The 9408-nt window shown below is 35.3% G+C and overlaps 1 pseudogene; it reads left to right on the plus strand.

Annotated features, from left to right (window-relative positions):
* The first annotated feature begins 4258 nt into the window (after positions 1 to 4258).
* Positions 4259 to 5005, plus strand: LOC134370915 (large ribosomal subunit protein uL30-like; annotated as a pseudogene).
* Positions 5006 to 9408: the final 4403 nt, after the last annotated feature.

Here is a 9408-nt window from a genome sequence, read left to right on the forward strand (position 1 = left end):
TCCGCTTCTTGAATTTTCCAGTGACAGGAAACAAACTCCATTCCTGAAGTACATATTCCATCTTCAAAGAGCTCTAACTCTTAAACTGTTCTTGCTTATCTTTAGAACAAATCCTCCTGGCCTAACTAGACCCATTGGTTCCCCATAATTACTCCTGAGAGTCAACCAGAATAAGTCCTACGTTAACTAATACTTGAAGATGGCATCATATTCCATTACTAAATCTTCATTTCATGAGCTTGAGTAAGTTTTTTCCATGGTTCCTCAGCTACAACCCTCAGACACCTAATCATCTGGGTCACTCTCCTTGGACATGACTTGTTATGTCATAATAGTCTGTTGCCCAGAGCAAAACCAAAAGACGGCGTGGAATGATGAGGATAAAGTCCATGAGACCGTGACCACTCTACACAAGACACCTCCCAAAAATAGCTTGATTTTCTTTTTCCAGTGAGCTTCTATTTAAACATACCTTTTCCATCTTCTACTCAAATAGTAAATTTCCCTCTGTTTTTTCTTTTTCTACCCCTCCTTTCCTCCTTGCTTCCATTTATACTTCTACATCCAAGATCAGAACTATCCAAATCAAAATTTGCTTTAAAAGTTTCTACAAGAATTGTTTATAATTTCCTCCTGGCCTATACTTTTCCTCGGTTGGTATTTCTTGCCTTGGCAACAAAAGAAGGGAACTCGAAGAAAGCTTGATGGCTTTTTCCTATGGTGACATAGCCAACTTAGTCTAAACTACCTTAAAATGGAGAAAAATATGGTATCTATTATGGAAAAATACTGTTTTTCTTTGAATTTTAATTAGCTTTATTATAAGAATAAACCTGCAAACAGAATCCTGTCTTAAAATACTGCATATATAAATCATAATTTTTATTATTCTTTCAAATATTACTCAATAAGGATAATATGTTTAGTGAAAAAAATCCATTTCTGTTATTTCTAAATTCTCAAATGAATTGTTGTATTTAGAACGATTTACATCCTGATGAGAAAAGATTTTTTTTTTACGCTTTGAGTGAATACTCTCATCAGAAGTGAAATGGGTATTGGGCTCTGAGGAGGAAATTCTGGAATCATACCAGACTGATCTATCTTCCCTGATGCTTAGATTATAAGGAGCTAAATGCACCATAGTATTAGAATGAAATGAATTATGCAGGACCTTTGACAGACAGCATGTGTAATTTTTTCTTTAAAAACTCTTCAAATCATTCTGCTCCTTCTTTGATTATGAGCTAGTTAGGCTGAAAATAAGTAACCCCTCAAATGTTTTAAAACACACATACATATGGATTGCATAAAATTAATATCCTTACCTTTATAAAAATCATTCCAGGAGCACATTTGCCAGTAAAATATGTTTAAGACAGATTCAGCACTTCCACTAAACTCTATTTTCAGAGGTTTATAATGTGGTCATAAAAATTCATTCCAGCCTAAAATTCAGCACCAAGTAAAATGTGCTTTACACTTGGTAGATAACCATTTCCTCTTCTTTCATTCCTTATGACTGTTAAAAAAAAAAAAAGTTTCCACAAATTGAGACATTAGCCAAACTGGAAGGAAGCAAAATCACAACAGACATTTCAGTCCTTTTTTTTATTTACTTGCAACTTTACCCTCCTCTTCCCCCTCCATTTCCCTCCTTGCTTCCAAAATACACAGTTAGAATTTTTTCACATAAAACTGCAAGTTTAAAGAGTATATATCAAAGACTGCATGGGACCACACTGCACAAAGTCCATGTAGGCACGGCTTAGCTCTGACAAGCACAAACAGTGTGTTTACAAAGGCTTAATCTAAATCTTGTTAGCATCCAGCTGCTGGTTTATATGTGGCAAAGAAACATATGAAGAATCATATTTAGCAAATTGTAAATTTTTCTTGTTCAAAGAAGGAATGAAAAAATTTTTCCAGGCCTATGCAGCTCCTGTGTTGAAGCATAACCAGAACCTTGAAATCCATGAAGTAAAGAAGTGCCAGCTGGAGAGGGAACACCTGCTTAAACTCAGACTCATTTCCAGGATGCAGAAGTTTGATGGACCAACCCTTTCCTTAAAAGTCACTCAGTTTATCTTATCATAATAGTAAAACTAAAGATCTGAACCTGGACCCTTTTCTGCCTTTCACTGGTTTATTTCTTGTCTTTGAGCGATAAATAACCTTGCTCTGATTTTGTTCATTATCAACTGCCAATTTGGGAAATATTGCTATGGCCTTTTTTGTACCCTTGGTCATAATGTTGTATCGACCAAATGTGTAATTTTAAAGTGTGATTTTGCAATATTATCTCATGTCATCCTTATGGTAACTCTATGAGGAAGATTTACCCAGGGTGTTTCTGGAATCAGAGAGATGAAGCTTTAAGGGATAAAGGGAGAACTGCATGTTTGATTTCCTGACTACCAAGGCTAGAGGAATTTCAGCAAGAACAAGTCACTTTCCCTCCTCATTCCAGGGGAGAAACACTGAAATAGCACCTAGCTTCTTTCAACCCAAGGCTCAAAACATCCAGCAGTGCACCCCTGCTGATATAAGGCTCCTTTGCCTCAACTACCAGAGCCAGAAACAAATCCATGGAAGTAAAGGGCTTGATAAAATGGATATGGAAATGGAGCAGCGGAACAAAAAGTGAGATCACAGCTCAGTATTATTTTGGGGTGGTTAATGTACTCAGGTGAGATTGCAAACTGGGTAAGCTTTGAGATCCTAATTCATCCAAAATGATGTGATTTTGGAAAATTTATTGAAAAAAAATCTAGATCATATGTTATTTTCACATCACTAACAATCAGATTAAATCCTTCATCCTGAAAAAGGAATCTGAGGCACTGATAAAGTATCAGACAGTTTATTTGAGCCAAATATGAGTGGGTGTGGCATGGGAAGACATAGATTCAAGAGACCTTGAATCATGTGCTCCAATTTGCAGATCAGGTTAATATTTTATAATCACAGTTAAGTGAAGAACAAAGGAAAGAAAAGGGGACAGCCCCTTAATCAGTAAATCAGTTTTTCTATTGTTACATAGCATTACATAAGTTAGTAATTGGTACTTGGTTACATCCTACAAACATACTTTTGAGTAAGGGTTGCAAGATACATTGTCAGGATTCCTGAGTTAATACATTGCCTTTGGGCATCAATAAGTCTGTTTTTAGGTTTAAAAAGTCTTGTGGTAGGAGTTACAGAATGTGGACGTGACTGTCACCCCATTTCAGACCTCCAAGGCTTTTAAGAATTTAGCTGACCTTGGTTGAAGCAGATTTCTGTTTTGTCAAATCCATATTTGAAATAGTATGATCATATATTCTTATTTCTCAAGTTATGTATTTTTAGATAATGTAAGAATTATACCAGAATTTTATTTTTACTGTTTTATGAAAAATAAATTTTTATATTGCCTGTTAAAGTTCTGTTCAGAGAGGGAAACATACCTGAAAAATGTTTTTTTCTTTGTTGCAATTGGTGGGGATAATACATTCAAAAAGAAAAATAAAAAGCAGATGCATCTCTGTTTTTATTATTGCTTAATGTTTTTCTTCCCTTAAAATGCCCATTTTTATGTAAACAACTTTGCTTTTCAGCTACCTTTATGCTAGACAAAGATGTCATTAATTTTCAAATGTCTTTCCTTCTTTCCTTAGGCAGCATACTCCTGGATGCCACTTTAGCCACATATCAGGAGAGAATATTAATTTAAATAATAACAGGAAATTGTTTTTTCTAATCTTTGGACTGTGGTAAACAGAGGGGGAACCCCTCTCCCTTACTGCAGAGCGGAATAAAGGGAGTGGAACGGTATTCATGCCATGTTACCTGAGTCCCTTTGTTAGTACGCCTGTTTGCTATTGCTGGGTCACCATAGCCATACTGAGAGCAAAAGATTTACAGACAATATCTTCTTTCCTCTCAACACCCCCAAAATACATTAAATGTGTCTATCTATATGTCTTATTAATTAAAAATCAAGGATTCTTGCGTATTTATATTCCATTGAAAAATGCACACCTTAATCATATTTAATGCTTTTCTTATAAGAGTTTTCCTAGTGGTCACTGACCATAGTATCTTATATTAAATGTTAATTTCTCAATGGCTTGTTTTCCTCTCCTCAACTGATAATATTTCCTTATGAGTTCTATGTGCTGTAGAGAGATTTTGCTCAAATTATCAAGATTTGCTTGCACGATAAATATTTGTCGAGCATATTAACAAGTATTCTGGCTCTTTTCTGGCTGGAACCATGGAAAGTGTGAAACAGAAGAAAAAAAAGGTTCCTGCTGTGCCAGAAACCCTTAAGAAAAAGCAAAGGAATTTTATAGAGCTGAGGATCAGCTACAAATGCTAGAGGAATAAGTTTGCCCTAAAGATGTTTTGAAAGGTGAGGAGGAAACTTATCTATGAAAAAGCCAAGGACTACAAGGAACGTAGGCAGATGTACAGAACTGAGATTCATATGGCTAGGATGTCAGGGAAAGCTGGCAACTTCTATGTACCTGCAGAACCCAAGTTGATGTTTGTCGTCAGGATCAGAGTTATCAATGGCATGAGCCCAAAGGTCCAAAAGGTGCTACACCTTCTTCATCTCCACCAGATCTTCAATGGCACCTTTGTTAAGCTCAACAAGGCTTCAGTTAACATGCTTAAGATTGTGGAACCATGTATTGCTTGGGGGTACCCAAACCTGAAGTCAATAGATGAACTAATCTACAAGTGTGGTTATGGCAAAATCAATAAGAAGCGAATGGCCTTGAGAGATAACACTTTGATTGCTCGATCTTTTGGTAAATACAGCATCATGTGCATGGAGGATCTGATTCATGAGATCTATACTGTTGGAAAGCACTTCAAAGAAGCAAATAACTTCCTGTGACCCTTCAAATTATCTTCTCCATGGGGTGGGATGAAGAAGACCACCCATTTTGTGGAAGGTGGAGACGCTGGCAACAGGGAAGACCAGATCAACAGGCTTATTAGAAGGATGAACTAAAGTGTCTGACATGATTATTTGTGCAATCTGGTTAGTTAGTAAACAGTGACTACTTTCAAACTGAAAAAGAAACCAACTATACCATTCAGAATTTCTGTTGTAACTTGATAGTTAGTTTCTACAACTCACCTGTTGAAATAATATGTTGAAAAATAAAGGCACATTAAAAGGTCAAACTCCTTGGCATGGAATATCAGGCTCTCTCCAAATCTACCTCTGTTAACTTGGTCAGCTTCTTATTTCACTTGTTGCATTCGAAGGCTAAGATCCACCCAACCAAAATCAGTTAGTTTATTCAATATTTTATCTTGAGGTATTCTTCTCTGTCTTTGCCCTTGCTTATTCTTTCTAGTTGAAATGTCATCCTTTATTTTATCCACCAAGAAGATTCCTGTTGCTCTTTCACAGTCTGGCCTCTGCTTCTCAGTCCTACCTCTGACTTGTCATTACCTCTTCTACAGACATTACTAGGATTTGCTAAAATCATTTGTTTACTTGTCTGTCCACTCAATGGGTTGTGTTTTCTTTTGGATATTCCCTGGGCCTACCACAATGCTGTCCTTTCATGGCTTGTACTCAGTAAATGCATCTGGGTAAATGACTAAATGAGTTAATGTATAAGTGGAATCTTCATTATCTACAATACTTTGACTAATATTAACATGTATTACTACCAAATGTATGTGGGACTATTTTAAATTTACTAAATGATTAGAGAAATGCTTGTTCTTAATTTTTTTTTTTTGGTTGTATCGTAATAACTCCAAAGTAAAATTCAGCTTTTATGGATTACATAATCATATGGCTAATGTAAAAGATACCAGCCCAGGCATCAGAAGACAAGTTCTGGTTCCAGTTCTGCCACTAACCCAGTAAATTACTTTGAGCAAGATCTTGATTTCTCTGGAGTTCACTTTCATCACCAGTTAAAAGTAAGAGTGACAAGATACAAACTCTAAAACTCTGCTCCTCTCTGACATTTGACCCATCTGTCATAGGAAAGCTTCCAAGTCTGTTGTTTACATTTTTTCTGTCTGTTCAAACTTAACTGAGTGGCTACTGCATGCCAGGCATTGTACTACAACCAGATGGACAAGATAAAGGAAAAAGCACTAGCATTGCTGTATTAGTCCATTTCTGTTGCTTTATAATGAAATACCTGGTAATAGATCATTTATAAGAAAACAAATTTAATTGCTTACAGTTTCAGAGGCTGGGAAGTCCAAAGTCCAGGGAACATATTTGGTGAGGACCTTGGTGGTGGTGACAGTGATCCAGGGGTCTCACATGGCAGAAAATGGCAGAGCAGAGAGAGACTAATCTCTCATGTGCTCTTCTTTTAAAGCCCTCAGAACCATGCCCTTGACCACCACTATTAATCCTTGCACTACTGCATGGTCCTACAATCTAATCACCTCTTCAAGGCCCTACCTTTCAATTACCTTAATAGGATTTCCAACCCTCAACAGTTATAGTGGGAATTATGTTCCTAATATATGAACTTTGGGGGACATAATACAATGAATCCCTAGCAGTTGCCTCATTTTTAACTCACGACCATGCCATAGAGCAGACACAACTATTCCAAGTTCCCATATGAAAAAATGGGAGCTCAAAGCAGGTAAGTAACTTGCCTAATCTCATATCTGGTAAGCGAACAGGCCCGGGACTGAAATTCAGATCTTTTCAACCCTATGCTCTCCTGACCTGGCTAAGCTGCTTCCATTCTGCCATAGACAGATTTTTAAAAAGAGAGAGTGAGCAAGGGAGAGAGATAAAAAAAAATTTTTTTTTAATTTTAAAAATGCTGCTGCACACTAGAAATAAATATGAACATTTCCTTTATATAAAATATAGGTGAATAAAGTTGTTGCACAGGTAATAAACTAAAATTCTACAATTTTTTTATTATGAATTCATTTTTATAGTGAGTTCTACTTTCTCTTCTTCTTGTAATATAAAACTGCTTTTTATTCTGCTGCAGAATGTTAAAAAATGAATAAATGAATGAATGGGCACTTTATATTTTCCATATCAAAATTTTTCTTCATACCATAATTTTTCTACATTTATAATCATTTTTAGAAATCAGAGCTTAAAGTTCCAATATGATTACACCCACATATGCAGAGTGGAAAACTGAGACAACCATTGGATTATAAAGCCAAATAACAGCGACATATATGTTCAGGGAAAGGAGGAGGATACCGGTTTACATCATTTAGTCTAAAATATTCCTTCCAACATTAAACTCATTTTCTGTATATAAATATAGCTTATGTGTTTAAGCCACTGGCATCCTCTAGCTATATATTTGAGATAACGTTAATAAAAATATTAAAAGCAAGATTTGAGAGTAACATATTCTTCCTTCATGCACAGTCGGGAGAAAGCCATGGAAAGAAATTGGAAAGGAACTGTGCAATTCGAACTGCAGGAAGATAAATGGCCAGGAGAGATTTTTTTGTTTTGTTTTATAAAGGCATTCAAACTCTGACAAAAAAAAAATGCAACTAGGTTTTTGAAAGCCAAGGAGAACCTAATACATCACTATAACTATGAGCAGAGAGCAGGAAAAAAAGAAAGGGTCACAGCTATCCATCAGCTTTTGAACAAACATCGTCTAAGTTGCTACAGGTAGTGCAGTACATAACATCAAGTCATGGGCTTGCTGAAGTGCTGCAGCTCACTGCTTAAAATATAAACTGAAGATTTATATTAGACTCACTCCTTCTTATCCTGCCACCTACCTGCCTTCAGTTTTTCAGCCTGGGGAAAAGAAAATCACTTTTTTTTTTTTTGAAGCAATGAACGAGAATATTTCTTAATTTTTAATTTTCTAGACACTAAAAGATCCTAATGCAGTAGTAGATACTTTACATTCTTGGATTTGTTCACAGTCTTTTGACATTGTTCTGGCAAAACACAAATCTGTCACTATAGGTTTAACCATAAATTCTGTGGGACAATCCTATGTCTACTTATAGGATTATTCTCAGACTTTCATTTGATAACATGGCTCAATATACATACCTGGTAAAGATCTTACTTGATAATTTCTATTGGTAATGACAACTATTTGATAATAATTGGCTAATTAGAAAATAAAACTTCAAGTTTATTGATAGAAATTCTAATAATATTGTCTAATAATATTAATGGCAATAATTATTTGAGAAGTGAAACCATGTATAACCAAAAGGTTTTTGTCTATATTTTCATAACTTTACTATAATTATTCCCAGGAAGATGAAACTGCACATAACATTATTGTTTGTTTCAGGAACTTTCTGAAAACCCATTTATCTAACCAACAGACTACACAACTAGGCCTCATTAGGACAGTAGCTCTTTTGTGGAACAATAGATTTCTCAATTAGTCTTTTCAAACAACTGTCTAATCCTTAAGGTTCATTTTAAAACTCTCTCCTGGATGTGTCTACCAATTCTACACTCCTTCATCTCAAAATGTGCCCAGCTCCCCGTCAGGCTCTGTCTACTCCACCCTGTACAGGGAAACCCATCTTAAACACTACATGCACTGCAAATATGTTCTTTAGGACCTCATGCTTTGAAGATATTACTAAGCCTTTTCATAGTAGAGGTCACTATTATTTGCTGAACAGGATATTTTGTCAGACTTTTGGGGAACTTTAACAAACCCAGTCTATTCACTATACGGGGAAATGTATGTTCTACTCTTTTACAGGTTTTAATAGTTAAAATAAAGACAAAAGAATCACAATTTTATACTTCTCATGTCAAGTGGGTACCACTTCATTCTCTTCTGGTTCCCACCAAAGTTAAATTTCAGCTGACAGCAGGGATAAGAGGAATCTAGTTCTGCCTTCTAATTATGCAGTTGCCCTTCTCAACATGTTCTTATTAATTTAGTTAAACAACTCATCTATGCCTAATTAAAAACTACTAAGTTAATTAATATGGACAAGTTAGTTGATGTCTGCAGGAACAGCCACTAAATTTTTCAAGTCAAGATTAATTCTCACTTGACATTAGAAGAGAATACATATAGAGAGAGAAATGAAGTTTTTAAAATTAAATATAGTATTCATCTTAACTGTAATTTGTTCTTGTTGGTGGAATTTGACAAATACTTTAAATGATTAACTTAAAAAAACAACTAACATCATTGTATATACCTTTTTAAAGTTGAGTGTGATATTAAACTATGGTCCTAAGGGTAATCCCAACCTGTTTACCCACAATCAGAGATAAAAGAATTAGTGAATTTTTAACTCTTTTTTCCAGAGGCCTTATTCAAAACTATATTTTGGTTTGATGAGGGAGTGTCAGTGAGCCTTTTATGTTTCACACTTCCAAATGATTTCCTATTAGTTGTTTATTTATACTAAAGAAAAATCCCAGAAAATGGTCGACAAATG

This window comes from Cynocephalus volans, chromosome 2, assembly GCF_027409185.1.
Source record: "Cynocephalus volans isolate mCynVol1 chromosome 2, mCynVol1.pri, whole genome shotgun sequence".
Taxonomy (NCBI): Eukaryota; Metazoa; Chordata; class Mammalia; order Dermoptera; family Cynocephalidae; genus Cynocephalus; species Cynocephalus volans.